Here is a 23,172-nt window from a genome sequence, read left to right as displayed (position 1 = left end):
GGATGTACGGTCTTTTGTGCAGTCCTGTGGGACTTGTGCTCGAGCTAAGCCTTGCTGTTCTCGTGCCAGCGGGTTGCTCTTGCCCTTGCCTGTCCCGAAGAGGCCTTGGACACACATTTCCATGGATTTCATTTCAGATCTTCTGGTGTCTCAGGGCATGTCTGTCATCTGGGTGGTATGTGATCGCTTTTCCAAGATGGTCCATTTGGTATCTTTGCCTAAGCTGCCTTCCTCTTCCGATCTGGTTCCTTTGTTCTTTCAGAATGTGGTTCGTTTACACGGCTTTCCTGAGAATATTGTGTCTGACAGAGGATCCCAGTTTGTTTCCAGGTTCTGGTGATCCTTTTGTGCTAAGATGGGCATTGATTTGTCGTTTTCGTCTGCCTTTCATCCTCAGACTAATGGACAAACGGAGCGAACTAATCAGACTCTGGAGGCTTACTTGAGGTGTTTTGTTTCTGCTGATCAGGATGATTGGGTGACCTTCTTGCCGTTGGCTGAGTTTGCCCTTAATAATCGGGCTAGTTCCGCTACTTTGGTTTCGCCATTTTTCTGCAACTCTGGTTTCCATCCTCGTTTTTCCTCGGGACATGTGGAGCCTTCTGACTGTCCTGGGGTAGATTCCGTGGTGGATAGGTTGCAGCAGATTTGGAATCATGTGGTGGACAACTTAAAGTTGTCACAGGAGAAGGCTCAGCGTTTTGCCAACCGCCGCCGCGGTGTGGGTCCCCGACTTCGTGTTGGGGATTTGGTATGGCTCTCTTCTCGATTTGTTCCTATGAAGGTCTCCTCTCCTAAATTTAAGCCTCGCTTCATCGGTCCTTACAAGATATTGGAAATCCTTAATCCTGTGTCCTTTCGCTTGGATCTTCCGGTGTCATTTGCCATTCACAACGTGTTCCATAGGTCTTTGTTGCGGCGGTACGTTGTGCCTGTGGTTCCTTCTGTTGAGCCTCCTGCTCCGGTGTTGGTTGAGGGCGAGTTGGAGTATGTGGTGGAGAAGATCTTGGATTCTCATCTCTCCAGGCGGAGGCTTCAGTATCTGGTCAAGTGGAAGGGCTATGGTCAGGAGGATAATTCCTGGGTGGTTGCCTCTGATGTGCATGCGGCCGATTTAGTTCGTGCCTTTCACGCTGCTCATCCTGATCGCCCTAGTGGTCTTGGTGAGGGTTCGGTGACCCCTCCTTAAAGGGGGGGTACTGTTGTGAATTAGACTTTTTTGGCTCCCTCTTGTGGTCACTGGTGATATGACTCTGGGATTGTCTTTCCTCAGTTTGGCACCCACCTGGGTCGTTAGTCCAGGGGTGTTGCTATATAAACTTCCTGAATTCTCAGTCTGGTGCCTGGCATCGTTGTAATCAGTTCCTTTCTGTTTGCTCCTGTCTGCTGGTCCTGGATCTTGCAAAATTAAGCTAAGTCCTGCTTCTTGGTTTTTTGGTTATTTGCATTGTTCTTATTTTTTGTCCAGCTTGTACTAAATGTGATTCCTGATTTTGCTGGAAGCTCTAGGGGGCTGGTATTCTCCCCCCGGGCCGTTAGACGGTTCGGGGGTTCTTGAATATCCAGCGTGGAAATTTTGATAGGGTTTTTGCTGACCGTATAAGTCATCTTACTATATTCTGCTATTAGTCAGTGGGCCTCTCTTTGCTAAATATCTAGTTCATTCTTACGTTTGTCTTTTCTTCTTACCTCACCGTTATTATTTGTTGGGGGCTTGTATCCAACTTTTGGGGTCTTTTCTCTGGAGGCAAGAAAGGTCTATCTTTTCCCTTTTAGGGTTAGTTAGTTCTCCGGCTGGCGCGAGACGTCTAGAACCAACGTAGGCACGTTCCCCGGCTGCTGCTATTTGTGGTGCTAGGATTAGATATACGGTCAGCCCAGTTACCACTGCCCTATGAGCTGGTTTTTTGTGTTTGCAGACTTGGTATTTACTTTTGAGACCCTCTGCCATTGGGGTCATAACAGAGTGGGGTTCGAACCCCCTCAATTTTTAAGTTTGGAACTTAATGTAATATCATGCTCTAATGTACTAGAGATTAATCTCATAATGGAAAAAATAAACATAAAAGGGCGTATGGAAGGGTTAATTGATGGGTTAATACTGCACTCTCTGGCAACAAGAACAATTCTTTTGCTGAAATATTAAACATTTTTCAGAAATCTTGTAGAATTTCAAGTGTAAAACTCATACCAGAAATGAGGTTCGAACCCCTCAATTTTTAAGTTTGGAGCTTACTGTAATATCATGCTCTAATGTACTAGAGATTCATCTCATAATGGAAAAAATTAACATAAAAGGGCGATTGTCAGGTGCATTGAAGGTTTAATACTGTGCTATCTGGCAACAAGAACTTTTCTTTTGCCCAAACATTACTCCATTTTCAGAAACTTGTAGAATTTCAAGTGTAAAACTCATACCAGAAATGAGGTTCGAACCCCTCAATTTTTAAGTTTGGAGCTTACTGTAATATCATGCTCTAATGTACTAGAGATTCATCTCATAATGGAAAAAAATAAACATTAAAGGGTGATAGTCAGGGGCACTGAAGGGTTAATACTGCACTACCTGGCTACAAAAACATTTCTTTTGCTGAAACATTACTCTTTTTTCAGAAATCTTGTAGAATTTCAAGTGTAAAACTCATACCAGGAGTGGGGTTCGAACCCACGAGGATACATATCCATTGGATCTTAAGTCCAACGCCTTAACCACTCAGCCATCCTGGTGAATGCACATGAAGTTTTGGATTTCGTAGGCAGCTAGTGTTTATTGAATGTGTGCTCTCTTATGAAGTTTGTACTAACAGATTTTTTTAAGACACTTATCAAGAGCAATACACAGACTTTTAATGGGAACCTTACTGTTGACTGTAAATTTCATCCAGAAAAAAATATTTTTCCCCTTTTGTAGATTTTCATTTTTGATTACATGTTCAGTGTGGTGACCAAGAGTGAATATTAGAATAAAATGCCATCGAGATTTGTCAACAACACTAAGCACAAAGTTTTAGTTTATTTAAACACTTTAACCTCTCCAAAAAAGCTCATATTTATCAAATTCATCACTTTACCATAGGCCAGATTTTCTCAGGTGTATTTTACATTTCATGACATCCTACGCACACTGACCATGTTTTTTTCTGGATTACCCCCCTCTAGTAGATAATGTTTTTTTGTGAATGGATTGCGCTATATTTCTGATATTATTTTAACATCAAATGTTTCTTTGGGACTGTAGTTTGAATATTTACCTCAAATATTCAAATTTGCCTTAATCCCTACATTTTCCTCAATTTTTAAGTTTGGAACTTACTGTAATATCATGCTCTAATGTACTAGAGATTCATCTCATAATGGAAAAAATAAACATAAAAGGGCGATAGTCAGGTATATTGAAGATTAATACTGTGCTATCGGGCAACACAAACTTTTCTTGTGCTCAAACATTACTCCATTTTCAGAAACCTTGTAGAATTTGAAGTATAAAAATCATACCAGGAGTGGGGTTCGAACCCCCTCAATTTTTAAGTTTGGAACTTAATGTAATATCATGCTCTAATGTACTAGAGATTAATCTCATAATGGAAAAAATAAACATAAATGGGTGTATGGAAGGGTTAATACTGCACTCTCTGGCAACAAGAACAATTCTTTTGCTGAAATAATAATCATTTTTCAGAAATCTTGTAGAATTTCAAGTGTAAAACTGATACCAGAAATGAGGTTCGAACCCCTCAATTTTTAAGTTTGGAGCTTACTGTAATATCATGCTCGAAGGTACTAGAGATTCATCTCATAATGGAAAAAATAAACATAAAAGGGCATATTAAAGGGTTAATTGAAGGGTTAATACTGCACTCTCTGGCAACAAGAACAATTCTTTTGCTGAAATATTAATCATTTTTCAGAAATCTTGTAAAATTTCAAGTGTACAACTCATACCAGGAATGAGGTTCGAACCCCTCAATTTTTAAGTTTGGAGCTTACTGTAATATCATGCTCTAATGTACTAGAGATTCATCTCATAATGGAAAAAATAAACATAAAAGGGCGATTGTCAGGTGCATTGAAAGTTTAATACTGTGCTATCTGGCAACAAGAACTTTTCTTTTGCTCAAACATTACTCCATTTTCAGAAACTTGTAGAATTTCAAGTATAAGACTCATACCAGGAGTGGGGTTCGAGGCCCCTCAAATTGTAAGTTTGGAACTTAATGTAATATCATGCTTTAATGTACTAGAGATTCATCTCATAATGGAAAAAAATAAACATTAAAGGGTGATAGTCAGGGGCACTGAAGGGTTAATACTGCACTACCTGGCTACAAGAACATTTCTTTTAGAAAAAATAAGACGTCAGTTATAGGTAGCACATAAATGGCGACTCTTCATACAAATAGTAGTATAAAGGAGAATTGAGAGTCAAAACTGGCCAATGTAAATTTACAATCAGTTGAATTTTATTTCCAAAAATCAAATACATAAAGATACCATCAAATAATAAATATGTAACAGCTAGCAACTATATCCTAAGTACATCATAAAAGCTTTCCAGGAATACCCGAACACAAGTAAAAGCAAAAGCAAAAAATACTACTCCCCAATCATGTGCATATCGGTAAATGCTGTTCCAAGCCTGGGACCTGCTATCAGTGGCAGGCGGTGATTAGACCAAGTAGTCTGCTTTAAAGTACGTTATCTAAAGGAACTCCCCGCACATCATGAAACCGTCATTATAAGTGCAAAAGACAGACACAATTAAATGAATTTACCCATGTGTGTGCAGGCGTCCTGTATGGATCCTGGATCGCAAAACCCCATTACTCCATTTTCAGAAACCTTGTAGAATTTGAAGTATAAAAATCATACCAGGAGTGGTGTTGTGAATTAGACTTTTTTGGCTCCCTCTTGTGGTCACTGGTGATATGACTCTGGGATTGTCTTTCCTCAGTTTGGCACCCACCTGGGTCGTTAGTCCAGGGGTGTTGCTATATAAACTTCCTGAATTCTCAGTCTGGTGCCTGGCATCGTTGTAATCAGTTCCTTTCTGTTTGCTCCTGTCTGCTGGTCCTGGATCTTGCAAAATTAAGCTAAGTCCTGCTTCTTGGTTTTTTGGTTATTTGCATTGTTCTTATTTTTTGTCCAGCTTGTACTAAATGTGATTCCTGATTTTGCTGGAAGCTCTAGGGGGCTGGTATTCTCCCCCCGGGCCGTTAGACGGTTCGGGGGTTCTTGAATATCCAGCGTGGAAATTTTGATAGGGTTTTTGCTGACCGTATAAGTCATCTTACTATATTCTGCTATTAGTCAGTGGGCCTCTCTTTGCTAAATATCTAGTTCATTCTTACGTTTGTCTTTTCTTCTTACCTCACCGTTATTATTTGTTGGGGGCTTGTATCCAACTTTTGGGGTCTTTTCTCTGGAGGCAAGAAAGGTCTATCTTTTCCCTTTTAGGGTTAGTTAGTTCCCCGGCTGGCGCGAGACGTCTAGGACCAACGTAGGCACGTTCCCCGGCTGCTGCTATTTGTGGTGCTAGGATTAGATATACGGTCAGCCCAGTTACCACTGCCCTATGAGCTGGTTTTTTGTGTTTGCAGACTTGGTATTTACTTTTGAGACCCTCTGCCATTGGGGTCATAACAGTATGCCAGGCCCAAGTTGAATGTTTAATGCATTGCAGAAGTGGGATAATAAGAAAGGAAATTCTGAGTTGGTTTTTTTTTTTTTTTTTTCCCTCTCTTTCTTCCTCCCCTTTACCTCTGAGTGGCTTGAGCTTGCTGCAGACATGAATGTCCAGACCTTGATTACAAGTGTAGATCAGCTTGCTGCTCGTGTGCAGGGCATACAAGATTTTGTTACCAGTAGTCCAATGTCTGAACCTAAAATACCTATTCCTGAACTGTTCTCTGGAGACCGATTTAAGTTTAGGAATTTCAGGAATAATTGTAAATTGTTTCTATCTCTGAGACCCCGTTCATCTGGAGACTCAGCTCAGCAAGTTAAAATTGTTATCTCTTTCTTACGGGGCGACCCTCAGGATTGGGCTTTCTCGCTAGCGCCAGGAGATCCGGCATTGGCAAATATTGATGCGTTTTTTCTGGCGCTCGGATTGCTTTACGAGGAACCCAATCTTGAAATTCAGGCAGAAAAAGCCTTGCTGGCTATTTCTCAGGGCCAGGATGAAGCTGAAGTGTATTGCCAAAAATTTCGGAAATGGTCCGTGCTTACTCAGTGGAATGAGTGTGCTCTGGCCGCAAATTTCAGAAATGGCCTTTCTGAAGCCATTAAGAATGTGATGGTGGGTTTCCCCATTCCTACAAGTCTGAATGATTCCATGGCGCTGGCTATTCAAATTGACCGGCGTTTGCGGGAGCGCAAAGCAGCTAATCCTCTATTGGTGTTGTCTGAACAAACACCTGATTTAATGCAATGTGGTAGAATTCAGACTAGAAATGAACGGAAAAATCATAGACGTCAGAATGGGTTGTGTTTTTACTGTGGTGATTCTACACATGTTATATCAGCATGCTCTAAACGCCTAATAAGGGTTGTTAGTCCTGTCACCATTGGTAATTTGCAACCTAAATTTATTTTGTCTGTGACTTTAATTTGCTCATTGTCCTCCTACCCTGTTATGGCGTTTGTGGATTCAGGTGCTGCCCTGAGTCTTATGGATCTGTCATTTGCCAAGCGCTGTGGTTTTGTTCTTGAGCCGTTGGTAAATCCTATCCCTCTTAGAGGTATTGATGCTACGCCATTGGCAGAAAATAAACCGCAGTTTTGGACACAGGTAACCATGTGCATGACTCCTGAACATCGGGAGGTGATTCGTTTTCTTGTTCTGCATAAAATGCATGATTTGGTCGTTTTGGGTCTGCCATGGTTACAGACCCATAATCCAGTCTTGGATTGGAAGGCAATGTCTGTGTCAAGTTGGGGCTGTCAGGGAATTCATGGTGATTCCCCGCCGGTGTCTATTGCTTCCTCTACTCCTTCGGAAGTTCCTGAGTATTTGTCTGATTATCAGGATGTATTCAGCGAGTCCAGGTCCAGTGCTCTGCCTCCTCATAGGGACGGTGACTGCGCTATAGATTTGATTCCAGGTAGTAAATTTCCTAAGGGAAGATTATTTAATCTGTCTGTACCTGAGCATACCGCAATGCGTTCGTATATCAAGGAATCTCTGGAGAAGGGGCATATCCGTCCATCCTCTTCCCCTCTTGGTGCGGGATTCTTTTTTGTGGCCAAGAAGGACGGATCTTTGAGACCTTGTATTGACTATCGGCTTCTGAATAAAATCACTGTTAAATTTCAGTATCCTTTGCCTCTGTTGTCGGACTTGTTTGCCCGGATTAAAGGTGCCAAGTGGTTCACCAAGATAGATCTTCGTGGTGCGTACAACCTTGTGCGCATTAAGCAAGGAGATGAATGGAAAACTGCATTTAATACGCCCGAAAGTCATTTTGAGTACTTGGTGATGCCTTTTGGGCTCTCTAATGCTCCTTCAGTGTTTCAGTCCTTTATGCATGATATTTTCCGGAAGTATCTGGATAAATTTATGATTGTTTATCTGGATGATATTCTGTTTTTTTCTGATGATTGGGACTCGCATGTGGAGCAGGTCAGGATGGTGTTTCAGGTTTTGCGTGAGAATGCTTTGTTTGTTAAGGGCTCAAAGTGTCTCTTTGGAGTACAGAAGGTTCCCTTTTTGGGTTTTATTTTTTCCCCTTCTGCGGTGGAGGTGGACCCAGTCAAGGTCCGAGCTATTCATGATTGGACTCAACCCACGTCAGTTAAGAGTCTTCAGAAGTTCTTGGGTTTTGCTAACTTCTACCGTCGTTTTATCGCTAACTTTTCTAGCGTTGTTAAACCTTTGACGGATATGACCAAGAAAGGTTCAGATGTTTCTAACTGGGCTCCTGCAGCCGTGGAAGCTTTCCAAGAGTTGAAGCGCCGGTTTACTTCGGCGCCTGTTTTGTGCCAGCCTGATGTCTCACTTCCCTTTCAGGTTGAAGTGGATGCTTCTGAGATTGGGGCAGGGGCCGTTTTGTCGCAGAGAGGCCCTGGTTGCTCTGTAATGAGACCATGTGCTTTTTTCTCTAGGAAGTTTTCGCCTGCTGAGCGGAATTATGATGTTGGCAATCGGGAGTTGTTGGCCATGAAGTGGGCATTTGAGGAGTGGCGTCATTGGCTCGAGGGTGCTAAGCATCGTGTGGTGGTCTTGACTGATCACAAAAATCTGATGTATCTCGAGTCTGCTAAACGCCTGAATCCTAGACAGGCCCGTTGGTCATTGTTTTTCTCCCGTTTTGACTTTGTGGTCTCGTATTTACCAGGTTCAAAGAATGTGAAGGCTGATGCTCTTTCAAGGAGCTTTGTGCCTGACTCTCCTGGAGTCGCAGAACCAGTTGGTATTCTTAAAGAGGGAGTTATTTTGTCAGCCATTTCTCCGGATTTGCGACGTGTGTTGCAGAGATTTCAGGCTGGTAGACCTGACTCTTGTCCACCTGACAGACTGTTTGTTCCTGATAAGTGGACCAGCAGAGTCATTTCCGAGGTTCATTCCTCGGTGTTGGCAGGGCATCCGGGAATTTTTGGCACCAGAGATTTGGTGGCTAGGTCCTTTTGGTGGCCTTCCTTGTCGCGGGATGTACGGTCTTTTGTGCAGTCCTGTGGGACTTGTGCTCGAGCTAAGCCTTGCTGTTCTCGTGCCAGCGGGTTGCTCTTGCCCTTGCCTGTCCCGAAGAGGCCTTGGACACACATTTCCATGGATTTCATTTCAGATCTTCTGGTGTCTCAGGGCATGTCTGTCATCTGGGTGGTATGTGATCGCTTTTCCAAGATGGTCCATTTGGTATCTTTGCCTAAGCTGCCTTCCTCTTCCGATCTGGTTCCTTTGTTCTTTCAGAATGTGGTTCGTTTACACGGCTTTCCTGAGAATATTGTGTCTGACAGAGGATCCCAGTTTGTTTCCAGGTTCTGGTGATCCTTTTGTGCTAAGATGGGCATTGATTTGTTGTTTTCGTCTGCCTTTCATCCTCAGACTAATGGACAAACGGAGCGAACTAATCAGACTCTGGAGGCTTACTTGAGGTGTTTTGTTTCTGCTGATCAGGATGATTGGGTGACCTTCTTGCCGTTGGCTGAGTTTGCCCTTAATAATCGGGCTAGTTCCGCTACTTTGGTTTCGCCATTTTTCTGCAACTCTGGTTTCCATCCTCGGTTTTCCTCGGGACATGTGGAGCCCTCTGACTGTCCTGGGGTAGATTCCGTGGTGGATAGGTTGCAGCAGATTTGGAATCATGTGGTGGACAACTTAAAGTTGTCACAGGAGAAGGCTCAGCGTTTTGCCAACCGCCGCCGCAGTGTGGGTCCCCGACTTCGTGTTGGGGATTTGGTATGGCTGTCTTCTCGATTTGTTCCTATGAAGGTCTCCTCTCCTAAATTTAAGCCTCGCTTCATCGGTCCTTACAAGATATTGGAAATCCTTAATCCTGTGTCCTTTCGCTTGGATCTTCCGGTGTCATTTGCCATTCACAACGTGTTCCATAGGTCTTTGTTGCGGCGGTACGTTGTGCCTGTGGTTCCTTCTGTTGAGCCTCCTGCTCCGGTGTTGGTTGAGGGCGAGTTGGAGTATGTGGTGGAGAAGATCTTGGATTCTCATCTCTCCAGGCGGAGGCTTCAGTATCTGGTCAAGTGGAAGGGCTATGGTCAGGAGGATAATTCCTGGGTGGTTGCCTCTGATGTGCATGCGGCCGATTTAGTTCGTGCCTTTCACGCTGCTCATCCTGATCGCCCTAGTGGTCTTGGTGAGGGTTCGGTGACCCCTCCTTAAAGGGGGGGTACTGTTGTGAATTAGACTTTTTTGGCTCCCTCTTGTGGTCACTGGTGATATGACTCTGGGATTGTCTTTCCTCAGTTTGGCACCCACCTGGGTCGTTAGTCCAGGGGTGTTGCTATATAAACTTCCTGAATTCTCAGTCTGGTGCCTGGCATCGTTGTAATCAGTTCCTTTCTGTTTGCTCCTGTCTGCTGGTCCTGGATCTTGCAAAATTAAGCTAAGTCCTGCTTCTTGGTTTTTTGGTTATTTGCATTGTTCTTATTTTTTGTCCAGCTTGTACTAAATGTGATTCCTGATTTTGCTGGAAGCTCTAGGGGGCTGGTATTCTCCCCCCGGGCCGTTAGACGGTTCGGGGGTTCTTGAATATCCAGCGTGGAAATTTTGATAGGGTTTTTGCTGACCGTATAAGTCATCTTACTATATTCTGCTATTAGTCAGTGGGCCTCTCTTTGCTAAATATCTAGTTCATTCTTACGTTTGTCTTTTCTTCTTACCTCACCGTTATTATTTGTTGGGGGCTTGTATCCAACTTTTGGGGTCTTTTCTCTGGAGGCAAGAAAGGTCTATCTTTTCCCTTTTAGGGTTAGTTAGTTCTCCGGCTGGCGCGAGACGTCTAGAACCAACGTAGGCACGTTCCCCGGCTGCTGCTATTTGTGGTGCTAGGATTAGATATACGGTCAGCCCAGTTACCACTGCCCTATGAGCTGGTTTTTTGTGTTTGCAGACTTGGTATTTACTTTTGAGACCCTCTGCCATTGGGGTCATAACAGAGTGGGGTTCGAACCCCCTCAATTTTTAAGTTTGGAACTTAATGTAATATCATGCTCTAATGTACTAGAGATTAATCTCATAATGGAAAAAATAAACATAAATGGGCGATTGTCAGGTGCATTGAAGGTTTAATACTGTGCTATCTGGCAACAAGAACTTTTCTTTTGCCCAAACATTACTCCATTTTCAGAAACTTGTAGAATTTCAAGTGTAAAACTCATACCAGAAATGAGGTTCGAACCCCTCAATTTTTAAGTTTGGAGCTTACTGTAATATCATGCTCTAATGTACTAGAGATTCATCTCATAATGGAAAAAAATAAACATTAAAGGGTGATAGTCAGGGGCACTGAAGGGTTAATACTGCACTACCTGGCTACAAAAACATTTCTTTTGCTGAAACATTACTCTTTTTTCAGAAATCTTGTAGAATTTCAAGTGTAAGACTCATACCAGGAGTGGGGTTCGAGGCCCCTCAAATTTTAAGTTTGAAACTTAATGTAATATCATGCTCTAATGTACTAGAGATTCATCTCATAATGGAAAAAAATAAACATTAAAGGGTGATAGTCAAGGGCACTGAAGGGTTAATACTGCACTACCTGGCTACAAAAACATTTCTTTTGCTGAAACATTACTCTTTTTTCAGAAATCTTGTAGAATTTCAAGTGTAAAACTCATACCAGGAGTGGGGTTCGAACCCACGAGGACACATATCCATTGGATCTTAAATCCAACGCCTTAACCACTCGGCCATCCTGGTGAATGCACATGAAGTTTTGGATTTTGTAGGCAGCTAGTGTTTATTGAATGTGTGCTCTCTTATGAAGTTTGCACTAACAGATTTTTTTAAGACACTTATCAAGAGCAATACACAGACTTTTAATGGGAACCTTACTGTTGACTGTAAATTTCATCCAGAAAAAAATATTTTTCCCCTTTTGTAGATTTTCATTTTTGATTACATGTTCAGTGTGGTGACCAAGAGTGAATATTAGAATAAAATGCCATCGAGATTTGTCAACAACACTAAGCACAAAGTTTTAGTTTATTTAAACACTTTAACCTCTCCAAAAAAGCTCATATTTATCAAATTCATCACTTTACCATAGGCCAGATTTTCTCAGGCGTATTTTACATTTCATGACATCCTACGCACACTGACCATGTTTTTTTCTGGATTACCCCCCTCTAGTAGATAATGTTTTTTTGTGAATGGATTGCGCTATATTTCTGATATTATTTTAACATCAAATGTTTCTTTGGGACTGTAGTTTGAATATTTACCTCAAATATTCAAATTTGCCTTAATCCCTACATTTTCCTCAATTTTTAAGTTTGGAACTTACTGTAATATCATGCTCTAATGTACTAGAGATTCATCTCATAATGGAAAAAATAAACATAAAAGGGCGATAGTCAGGTATATTGAAGATTAATACTGTGCTATCAGGCAACACAAACTTTTCGTGTGCTCAAACATTACTCCATTTTCAGAAACCTTGTAGAATTTGAAGTATAAAAATCATACCAGGAGCGGGGTTCGAACCCCCTCAATTTTTAAGTTTGGAACTTAATGTAATATCATGCTCTAATGTACTAGAGATTAATCTCATAATGGAAAAAATAAACATAAATGGGTGTATGGAAGGGTTAATACTGCACTCTCTGGCAACAAGAACAATTCTTTTGCTGAAATAATAATCATTTTTCAGAAATCTTGTAGAATTTCAAGTGTAAAACTGATACCAGAAATGAGGTTCGAACCCCTCAATTTTTAAGTTTGGAGCTTACTGTAATATCATGCTCGAAGGTACTAGAGATTCATCTCATAATGGAAAAAATTAACATAAAAGGGCGATTGTCAGGTGCATTGAAAGTTTAATACTGTGCTATCTGGCAACAACAACTTTTCTTTTGCTCAAACATTACTCCATTTTCAGAAACTTGTAGAATTTCAAGTATAAGACTCATACCAGGAGTGGGGTTCGAGGCCCCTCAAATTGTAAGTTTGGAACTTAATGTAATATCATGCTCTAATGTACTAGAGATTCATCTCATAATGGAAAAAAAATCAAGATTAAAGGGTGATAGTCAGGGGCACTGAAGGGTTAATACTGCACTACCTGGCTACAAGAACATTTCTTTTGCTGAAACATTACTCTTTTTTCAGAAATCTTGTAGAATTTCAAGTGTAAAACTCATACCAGGAGTGGGGTTCGAACCCACGAGGATTCATATCCATTGGATCTTAAGTCCAACGCCTTAACCACTCAGCCATCCTGGTGAATGCACATGAAGTTTTGGATTTCGTAGGCAGCTAGTGTTTATTGAATGTGTGCTCTCTTATGAAGTTTGCACTAACAGATTTTTTTAAGACACTTATCAAGAGCAATACACAGACTTTTAATGGGAACCTTACTGTTGACTGTAAATTTCATCCAGAAAAAAATATTTTTCCCCTTTTGTAGATTTTCATTTTTGATTACATGTTTAGTGTGGTGACCAAGAGTGAATATTAGAATAAAATGCCATCGAGATTTGTCAACAACACTAAGCACAAGGTTTTAGTTTATTTAAACACTTTAACCTCTCCAAAAAAGCTCATATTTGTCAAATTCATCACTTTACCATAGGCCAGATTTTCTCAGGCGTATTTTACATTTCATGACATCCTACGCACACTGGCCATGTTTTTTTCTGGATTACCCCCCTCTAGTAGATAATGTTTTTTGTGAATGGATTGCGCTATATTTCTGATATTATTTTAACATCAAATGTTTCTTTGGGACTGTAGTTTGAATATTTACCACAAATACTCAAATTTGCCTTAATCCCTACATTTTCCTCAATTTTTAAGTTTGGAACTTACTGTAATATCATGCTCTAATGTACTAGAGATTCATCTCATAATGGAAAAAATAAACATAAAAGGGCGATAGTCAGGTATATTGAAGATTAATACTGTGCTATCGGGCAACACAAACTTTTCTTGTGCTCAAACATTACTCCATTTTCAGAAACCTTGTAGAATTTGAAGTATAAAAATCATACCAGGAGTGGGGTTCGAACCCCCTCAATTTTTAAGTTTGGAACTTAATGTAATATCATGCTCAAATGTACTAGAGATTAATCTCATAATGGAAAAAATAAACATAAAAGGGCATATGGAAGGGTTAATTGAAGGGTTAATACTGCACTCTCTGGCAACAAGAACAATCCTATTGCTGAAATATTAATCATTTTTCAGAAATCTTGTAGAATTTCAAGTGTACAACTCATACCAGGAATGAGGTTCGAACCCCTCAATTTTTAAGTTTGGAGCTTACTGTAATATCATGCTCTAATGTACTAGAGATTCATCTCATAATGGAAAAAATAAACATAAAAGGGCGATTGTCAGGTATATTGAAGATTAATACTGTGCTATCGGGCAACACAAACTTTTCTTGTGCTCAAACATTACTCCATTTTCAGAAACCTTGTAGAATTTGAAGTATAAAAATCATACCAGGAGTAGTGTTGAGCATTCCGATGCTGCAAGTATCGGGTATCGGCCGATACTTGCTGTATCGGAATTCCGATACCGGGATTCCGATACTCTTGTGGTATCGGGTATCGGGTATCGGAACAACATTAATGTTAAAATGTGTAAAATAGAGAATTAAAATAAAAAATATCGCTATACTCACCTGTCCGACGCAGCCGGGACCTCAGCGCAGGAACCGGCAGCGTTGTTTGTTTAAAATTCCCGCTTTTACATGGTTACGCGAAGTCCCGGCTTGTGATTGGTCAGGGCGGCCATGTTGCCGGGCCGCGGACCAATCACAGCAAGCCGTGACGAAAATACGTCACGGCTTGCTGTGATTGGTCCGCGTCCCGGCAACATGGCCGCCATTAACCAATCACAAGCCGTGACGTCACGGGAGGCTGGAAACTCGCTCATTTTAAAAAGGGCGCGTGTCCAGCCTCCCGTGACGTCACGGCTTGTGATTGGTTGCGTCGCGGTCAACCAATCACAAGCCGGGAGGCTGGACACGCGCCCATTTCAAAATGAGCGCGTCCAGCCTCCCGGCTTGTGATTGGTTGATCGCGGCGCAACCAATCACAAGCCGTGACGTCACGGGAGGCTGGACATGCGCCCATTTCAAAATGAGCGCGTCCAGCCTCCCGGCTTGTGATTGGTTGATCGCGGCGCAACCAATCACAAGCCGTGACGTCACGGGAGGCTGGACACGCGCCCATTTTAAAATGAGCGCGTGTCCAGCCTCCCGTGACGTCCCGGCTTGTGATTGGTCAGGGCGGCCATATTGCCGGGACGCGGACCAATCACAGCAAGCCGTGACGTAATTTCGTCACGGCTTGCTGTGATTGGTCCGCGTCCCGGCAACATGGCCGACCTGACCAATCACAAGCCGGGAATTCACGTAACCAAGTAATAGCGCGATTTTTAAACAAACAACGCTGCCGGTTCCCTCGCTGAAGTCCCGGCTGCGTCGGACAGGTGAGTATAGCAATATTTTTTATTTTAATTCTTTCTTTTACACATTTATATGGTTCCCAGGGCCTGAAGGAGAGTTTCCTCTCCTTCAGACCCTGGGAACCATCAGGGATACCGTCCGATACTTGAGTCCCATTGACTTGTATTGGTATCGGGTATCGGTATCGGATTGGATCCGATATTTTGCCGGTATCGGCCGATACTTTCCGATACCGATACTTTCAAGTATCGGACGGTATCGCTCAACACTAACCAGGAGTGGTGTTGTGAATTAGACTTTTTTGGCTCCCTCTTGTGGTCACTGGTGATATGACTCTGGGATTGTCTTTCCTCAGTTTGGCACCCACCTGGGTCGTTAGTCCAGGGGTGTTGCTATATGAACTTCCTGAATTCTCAGTCTGGTGCCTGGCATCGTTGTAATCAGTTCCTTTCTGTTTGCTCCTGTCTGCTGGTCCTGGATCTTGCAAAATTAAGCTAAGTCCTGCTTCTTGGTTTTTTGGTTATTTGCATTGTTCTTATTTTTTGTCCAGCTTGTACTAAATGTGATTCCTGATTTTGCTGGAAGCTCTAGGGGGCTGGTATTCTCCCCCCGGGCCGTTAGACGGTTCGGGGGTTCTTGAATATCCAGCGTGGAAATTTTGATAGGGTTTTTGCTGACCGTAAAAGTCATCTTACTATATTCTGCTATTAGTCAGTGGGCCTCTCTTTGCTAAATATCTAGTTCATTCTTACGTTTGTCTTTTCTTCTTACCTCACCGTTATTATTTGTTGGGGGCTTGTATCCAACTTTTGGGGTATTTTCTCTGGAGGCAAGAAAGGTCTATCTTTTCCCTTTTAGGGTTAGTTAGTTCCCCGGCTGGCGCGAGATGTCTAGAACCAAAGTAGGCACGTTCCCCGGCTGCTGCTATTTGTGGTGCTAGGATTAGATATACGGTCAGCCCAGTTACCACTGCCCTATGAGCTGGTTTTTTGTGTTTGCAGACTTGGTATTTACTTTTGAGACCCTCTGCCATTGGGGTCATAACAGTATGCCAGGCCCAAGTTGAATGTTTAATGCATTGCAGAAGTGGGATAATAAGAAAGGAAATTCTGAGTTTTTTTTTTTGTTTTTTTTCCTCTCTTTCTTCCTCCCCTTTACCTCTGAGTGGCTTGAGCTTGCTGCAGACATGAATGTCCAGACCTTGATTACAAGTGTAGATCAGCTTGCTGCTCGTGTGCAGGGCATACAAGATTTTGTTACCAGTAGTCCAATGTCTGAACCTAAAATACCTATTCCTGAACTGTTCTCTGGAGACCGATTTAAGTTTAGGAATTTCAGGAATAATTGTAAATTGTTTCTATCTCTGAGACCCCGTTCATCTGGAGACTCAGCTCAGCAAGTTAAAATTGTTATCTCTTTCTTACGGGGCGACCCTCAGGATTGGGCTTTCTCGCTAGCGCCAGGAGATCCGGCATTGGCAAATATTGATGCGTTTTTTCTGGCGCTCGGATTGCTTTACGAGGAACCCAATCTTGAAATTCAGGCAGAAAAAGCCTTGCTGGCTATTTCTCAGGGCCAGGATGAAGCTGAAGTGTATTGTCAAAAATTTCGGAAATGGTCCGTGCTTACTCAGTGGAATGAATGTGCTCTGGCCGCAAATTTCAGAAATGGCCTTTCTGAAGCCATTAAGAATGTGATGGTGGGTTTCCCCATTCCTACAAGTCTGAATGATTCCATGGCGCTGGCTATTCAAATTGACCGGCGTTTGCGGGAGCGCAAAGCAGCTAATCCTCTATTGGTGTTGTCTGAACAAACACCTGATTTAATGCAATGTGGTAGAATTCAGACTAGAAATGAACGGAAAAATCATAGACGTCAGAATGGGTTGTGTTTTTACTGTGGTGATTCTACACATGTTATATCAGCATGCTCTAAACGCCTAATAAGGGTTGTTAGTCCTGTCGCCATTGGTAATTTGCAACCTAAATTTATTTTGTCTGTGACTTTAATTTGCTCATTGTCCTCCTACCCTGTTATGGCGTTTGTGGATTCAGGTGCTGCCCTGAGTCTTATGGATCTGTCATTTGCCAAGCGCTGTGGTTTTGTTCTTGAGCCGTTGGTAAATCCTATCCCTCTTAGAGGTATTGATGCTACGCCATTGGCAGAAAATAAACTGCAGTTTTGGACACAGGTAACCATGTGCATGACTCCTGAACATCGGGAGGTGATTCGTTTTCTTGTTCTGCATAAAATGCATGATTTGGTCGTTTTGGGTCTGCCATGGTTACAGACCCATAATCCAGTCTTGGATTGGAAGGCAATGTCTGTGTCAAGTTGGGGCTGTCAGGGAATTCATGGTGATTCCCCGCCGGTGTCTATTGCTTCCTCTACTCCTTCGGAAGTTCCTGAGTATTTGTCTGATTATCAGGATGTATTCAGCGAGTCCAGGTCCAGTGCTCTGCCTCCTCATAGGGACGGTGACTGCGCTATAGATTTGATTCCAGGTAGTAAATTTCCTAAGGGAAGATTATTTAATCTGTCTGTACCTGAGCATACCGCAATGCGTTCGTATATCAAGGAATCTCTGGAGAAGGGGCATATCCGTCCATCCTCTTCCCCTCTTGGTGCGGGATTCTTTTTTGTGGCCAAGAAGGACGGATCTTTGAGACCTTGTATTGACTATCGGCTTCTGAATAAAATCACTGTTAAATTTCAGTATCCTTTGCCTCTGTTGTCGGACTTGTTTGCCCGGATTAAAGGTGCCAAGTGGTTCACCAAGATAGATCTTCGTGGTGCGTACAACCTTGTGCGCATTAAGCAAGGAGATGAATGGAAAACTGCATTTAATACGCCCGAAAGTCATTTTGAGTACTTAGTGATGCCTTTTGGGCTCTCTAATGCTCCTTCAGTGTTTCAGTCCTTTATGCATGATATTTTCCGGAAGTATCTGGATAAATTTATGATTGTTTATCTGGATGATATTCTGTTTTTTTCTGATGATTGGGACTCGCATGTGGAGCAGGTCAGGATGGTGTTTCAGGTTTTGCGTGAGAATGCTTTGTTTGTTAAGGGCTCAAAGTGTCTCTTTGGAGTACAGAAGGTTCCCTTTTTGGGTTTTATTTTTTCCCCTTCTGCGGTGGAGATGGACCCAGTCAAGGTCCGAGCTATTCATGATTGGACTCAACCCACGTCAGTTAAGAGTCTTCAGAAGTTCTTGGGTTTTGCTAACTTCTACCGTCGTTTTATCGCTAACTTTTCTAGCGTTGTTAAACCTTTGACGGATATGACCAAGAAAGGTTCAGATGTTTCTAACTGGGCTCCTGCAGCCGTGGAAGCTTTCCAAGAGTTGAAGCGCCGGTTTACTTCGGCGCCTGTTTTGTGCCAGCCTGATGTCTCACTTCCCTTTCAGGTTGAAGTGGATGCTTCTGAGATTGGGGCAGGGGCCGTTTTGTCGCAGAGAGGCCCTGGTTGCTCTGTAATGAGACCATGTGCTTTTTTCTCTAGGAAGTTTTCGCCTGCTGAGCGGAATTATGATGTTGGCAATCGGGAGTTGTTGGCCATGAAGTGGGCATTTGAGGAGTGGCGTCATTGGCTCGAGGGTGCTAAGCATCGTGTGGTGGTCTTGACTGATCACAAAAATCTGATGTATCTCGAGTCTGCTAAACGCCTGAATCCTAGACAGGCCCGTTGGTCATTGTTTTTCTCCCGTTTTGACTTTGTGGTCTCGTATTTACCAGGTTCAAAGAATGTGAAGGCTGATGCTCTTTCAAGGAGCTTTGTGCCTGACTCTCCTGGAGTCGCAGAACCAGTTGGTATTCTTAAAGAGGGAGTTATTTTGTCAGCCATTTCTCCGGATTTGCGACGTGTGTTGCAGAGATTTCAGGCTGGTAGACCTGACTCTTGTCCACCTGACAGACTGTTTGTTCCTGATAAGTGGACCAGCAGAGTCATTTCCGAGGTTCATTCCTCGGTGTTGGCAGGGCATCCGGGAATTTTTGGCACCAGAGATTTGGTGGCTAGGTCCTTTTGGTGGCCTTCCTTGTCGCGGGATGTACGGTCTTTTGTGCAGTCCTGTGGGACTTGTGCTCGAGCTAAGCCTTGCTGTTCTCGTGCCAGCGGGTTGCTCTTGCCCTTGCCTGTCCCGAAGAGGCCTTGGACACACATTTCCATGGATTTCATTTCAGATCTTCTGGTGTCTCAGGGCATGTCTGTCATCTGGGTGGTATGTGATCGCTTTTCCAAGATGGTCCATTTGGTATCTTTGCCTAAGCTGCCTTCCTCTTCCGATCTGGTTCCTTTGTTCTTTCAGTATGTGGTTCATTTACACGGCTTTCCTGAGAATATTGTGTCTGACAGAGGATCCCAGTTTGTTTCCAGGTTCTGGCGATCCTTTTGTGCTAAGATGGGCATTGATTTGTCGTTTTCGTCTGCCTTTCATCCTCAGACTAATGGACAAACGGAGCGAACTAATCAGACTCTGGAGGCTTATTTGAGGTGTTTTGTTTCTGCTGATCAGGATGATTGGGTGACCTTCTTGCCGTTGGCTGAGTTTGCCCTTAATAATCGGGCTAGTTCCGCTACTTTGGTTTCGCCATTTTTCTGCAACTCTGGTTTCCATCCTCGTTTTTCCTCGGGACATGTGGAGCCTTCTGACTGTCCTGGGGTAGATTCCGTGGTGGATAGGTTGCAGCAGATTTGGAATCATGTGGTGGACAACTTAAAGTTGTCACAGGAGAAGGCTCAGCGTTTTGCCAACCGCCGCCGCGGTGTGGGTCCCCGACTTCGTGTTGGGGATTTGGTATGGCTGTCTTCTCGATTTGTTCCTATGAAGGTCTCCTCTCCTAAATTTAAGCCTCGCTTCATCGGTCCTTACAAGATATTGGAAATCCTTAATCCTGTGTCCTTTCGCTTGGATCTTCCGGTGTCATTTGCCATTCACAACGTGTTCCATAGGTCTTTGTTGCGGCGGTACGTTGTGCCTGTGGTTCCTTCTGTTGAGCCTCCTGCTCCGGTGTTGGTTGAGGGCGAGTTGGAGTATGTGGTGGAGAAGATCTTGGATTCTCATCTCTCCAGGCGGAGGCTTCAGTATCTGGTTAAGTGGAAGGGTTATGGTCAGGAGGATAATTCCTGGGTGGTTGCCTCTGATGTGCATGCGGCCGATTTAGTTCGTGCCTTTCACGCTGCTCATCCTGATCGCCCTGGTGGTCTTGGTGAGGGTTCGGTGACCCCTCCTTAAAGGGGGGGTACTGTTGTGAATTAGACTTTTTTGGCTCCCTCTTGTGGTCACTGGTGATATGACTCTGGGATTGTCTTTCCTCAGTTTGGCACCCACCTGGGTCGTTAGTCCAGGGGTGTTGCTATATAAACTTCCTGAATTCTCAGTCTGGTGCCTGGCATCGTTGTAATCAGTTCCTTTCTGTTTGCTCCTGTCTGCTGGTCCTGGATCTTGCAAAATTAAGCTAAGTCCTGCTTCTTGGTTTTTTGGTTATTTGCATTGTTCTTATTTTTTGTCCAGCTTGTACTAAATGTGATTCCTGATTTTGCTGGAAGCTCTAGGGGGCTGGTATTCTCCCCCCGGGCCGTTAGACGGTTCGGGGGTTCTTGAATATCCAGCGTGGAAATTTTGATAGGGTTTTTGCTGACCGTATAAGTCATCTTACTATATTCTGCTATTAGTCAGTGGGCCTCTCTTTGCTAAATATCTAGTTCATTCTTACGTTTGTCTTTTCTTCTTACCTCACCGTTATTATTTGTTGGGGGCTTGTATCCAACTTTTGGGGTCTTTTCTCTGGAGGCAAGAAAGGTCTATCTTTTCCCTTTTAGGGTTAGTTAGTTCTCCGGCTGGCGCGAGACGTCTAGAACCAACGTAGGCACGTTCCCCGGCTGCTGCTATTTGTGGTGCTAGGATTAGATATACGGTCAGCCCAGTTACCACTGCCCTATGAGCTGGTTTTTTGTGTTTGCAGACTTGGTATTTACTTTTGAGACCCTCTGCCATTGGGGTCATAACAGAGTGGGGTTCGAACCCCCTCAATTTTTAAGTTTGGAACTTAATGTAATATCATGCTCTAATGTACTAGAGATTAATCTCATAATGGAAAAAATAAACATAAAAGGGCGAATGGAAGGGTTAATTGATGGGTTAATACTGCACTCTCTGGCAACAAGAACAATTCTTTTGCTGAAATATTAAACATTTTTCAGAAATCTTGTAGAATTTCAAGTGTGAAACTCATACCAGAAATGAGGTTCGAACCCCTCAATTTTTAAGTTTGGAGCTTACTGTAATATCATGCTCTAATGTACTAGAGATTCATCTCATAATGGAAAAAATAAACATAAAAGGGCGATTGTCAGGTGCATTGAAGGTTTAATACTGTGCTATCTGGCAACAAGAACTTTTCTTTTGCCCAAACATTACTCCATTTTCAGAAACTTGTAGAATTTCAAGTGTACAACTCATACCAGAAATGAGGTTCGAACCCCTCAATTTTTAAGTTTGGAGCTTACTGTAATATCATGCTCTAATGTACTAGAGATTCATCTCATAATGGAAAAAAATAAACATTAAAGGGTGATAGTCAGGGGCACTGAAGGGTTAATACTGCACTACCTGGCTACAAAAACATTTCTTTTGCTGAAACATTACTCTTTTTTCAGAAATCTTGTAGAATTTCAAGTGTAAGACTCATACCAGGAGTGGGGTTCGAGGCCCCTCAAATTTTAAGTTTGAAACTTAATGTAATATCATGCTCTAATGTACTAGAGATTCATCTCATAATGGAAAAAAATAAACATTAAAGGGTGATAGTCAGGGGCACTGAAGGGTTAATACTGCACTACCTGGCTACAAAAACATTTCTTTTGCTGAAACATTACTCTTTTTTCAGAAATCTTGTAGAATTTCAAGTGTAAAACTCATACCAGGAGTGGGGTTCGAACCCACGAGGATACATATCCATTGGATCTTAAGTCCAACGCCTTAACCACTCAGCCATCCTGGTGAATGCACATGAAGTTTTGGATTTCGTAGGCAGCTAGTGTTTATTGAATGTGTGCTCTCTTATGAAGTTTGTACTAACAGATTTTTTTAAGACACTTATCAAGAGCAATACACAGACTTTTAATGGGAACCTTACTGTTGACTGTAAATTTCATCCAGAAAAAAATATTTTTCCCCTTTTGTAGATTTTCATTTTTGATTACATGTTCAGTGTGGTGACCAAGAGTGAATATTAGAATAAAATGCCATCGAGATTTGTCAACAACACTAAGCACAAAGTTTTAGTTTATTTAAACACTTTAACCTCTCCAAAAAAGCTCATATTTATCAAATTCATCACTTTACCATAGGCCAGATTTTATCAGGTGTATTTTACATTTCATGACATCCTACGCACACTGACCATGTTTTTTTCTGGATTACCCCCCTCTAGTAGATAATGTTTTTTTGTGAATGGATTGCGCTATATTTCTGATATTATTTTAACATCAAATGTTTCTTTGGGACTGTAGTTTGAATATTTACCTCAAATATTCAAATTTGCCTTAATCCCTACATTTTCCTCAATTTTTAAGTTTGGAACTTACTGTAATATCATGCTCTAATGTACTAGAGATTCATCTCATAATGGAAAAAATAAACATAAAAGGGCGATAGTCAGGTATATTGAAGATTAATACTGTGCTATCGGGCAACACAAACTTTTCTTGTGCTCAAACATTACTCCATTTTCTGAAACCTTGTAGAATTTGAAGTATAAAAATCATACCAGGAGTGGGGTTCGAACCCCCTCAATTTTTAAGTTTGGAACTTAATGTAATATCATGCTCTAATGTACTAGAGATTAATCTCATAATGGAAAAAATAAACATAAATGGGTGTATGGAAGGGTTAATACTGCACTCTCTGGCAACAAGAACAATTCTTTTGCTGAAATAATAATCATTTTTCAGAAATCTTGTAGAATTTCAAGTGTAAAACTCATACCAGAAATGAGGTTCGAACCCCTCAATTTTTAAGTTTGGAGCTTACTATAATATCATGCTCGAAGGTACTAGAGATTCATCTCATAATGGA

At 42.3% G+C, this 23,172-nt stretch overlaps 4 non-coding genes across 4 annotated transcripts; all 4 read right to left on the bottom strand.

The window, feature by feature from the left end:
- Positions 1–2,644: 2,644 nt before the first annotated feature.
- TRNAL-UAA (transfer RNA leucine (anticodon UAA)) lies at positions 2,645–2,727 on the bottom strand. The gene has a single exon. It is a non-coding gene; the product is annotated as a tRNA-Leu (tRNA).
- An 8,564-nt stretch (positions 2,728–11,291) lies between these two features.
- Positions 11,292–11,374, bottom strand: TRNAL-UAA (transfer RNA leucine (anticodon UAA)). The gene has a single exon. It is a non-coding gene; the product is annotated as a tRNA-Leu (tRNA).
- Positions 11,375–12,815: 1,441 nt separating this feature from the next.
- Positions 12,816–12,898, bottom strand: TRNAL-UAA (transfer RNA leucine (anticodon UAA)). Its single transcript has one exon. It is a non-coding gene; the product is annotated as a tRNA-Leu (tRNA).
- Positions 12,899–22,013: 9,115 nt separating this feature from the next.
- Positions 22,014–22,096, bottom strand: TRNAL-UAA (transfer RNA leucine (anticodon UAA)). Its single transcript has one exon. It is a non-coding gene; the product is annotated as a tRNA-Leu (tRNA).
- Between the last annotated feature and the right edge of the window lie 1,076 nt (positions 22,097–23,172).

The sequence above is a fragment of the Ranitomeya variabilis genome, chromosome 2 (genome assembly GCF_051348905.1).
Source record: "Ranitomeya variabilis isolate aRanVar5 chromosome 2, aRanVar5.hap1, whole genome shotgun sequence".
Classification (NCBI taxonomy): domain Eukaryota; kingdom Metazoa; phylum Chordata; class Amphibia; order Anura; family Dendrobatidae; genus Ranitomeya; species Ranitomeya variabilis.
The sequence above is the reverse complement of the archived record's forward strand: the minus strand, read 5'-3'. Positions and strand labels throughout refer to the sequence as shown.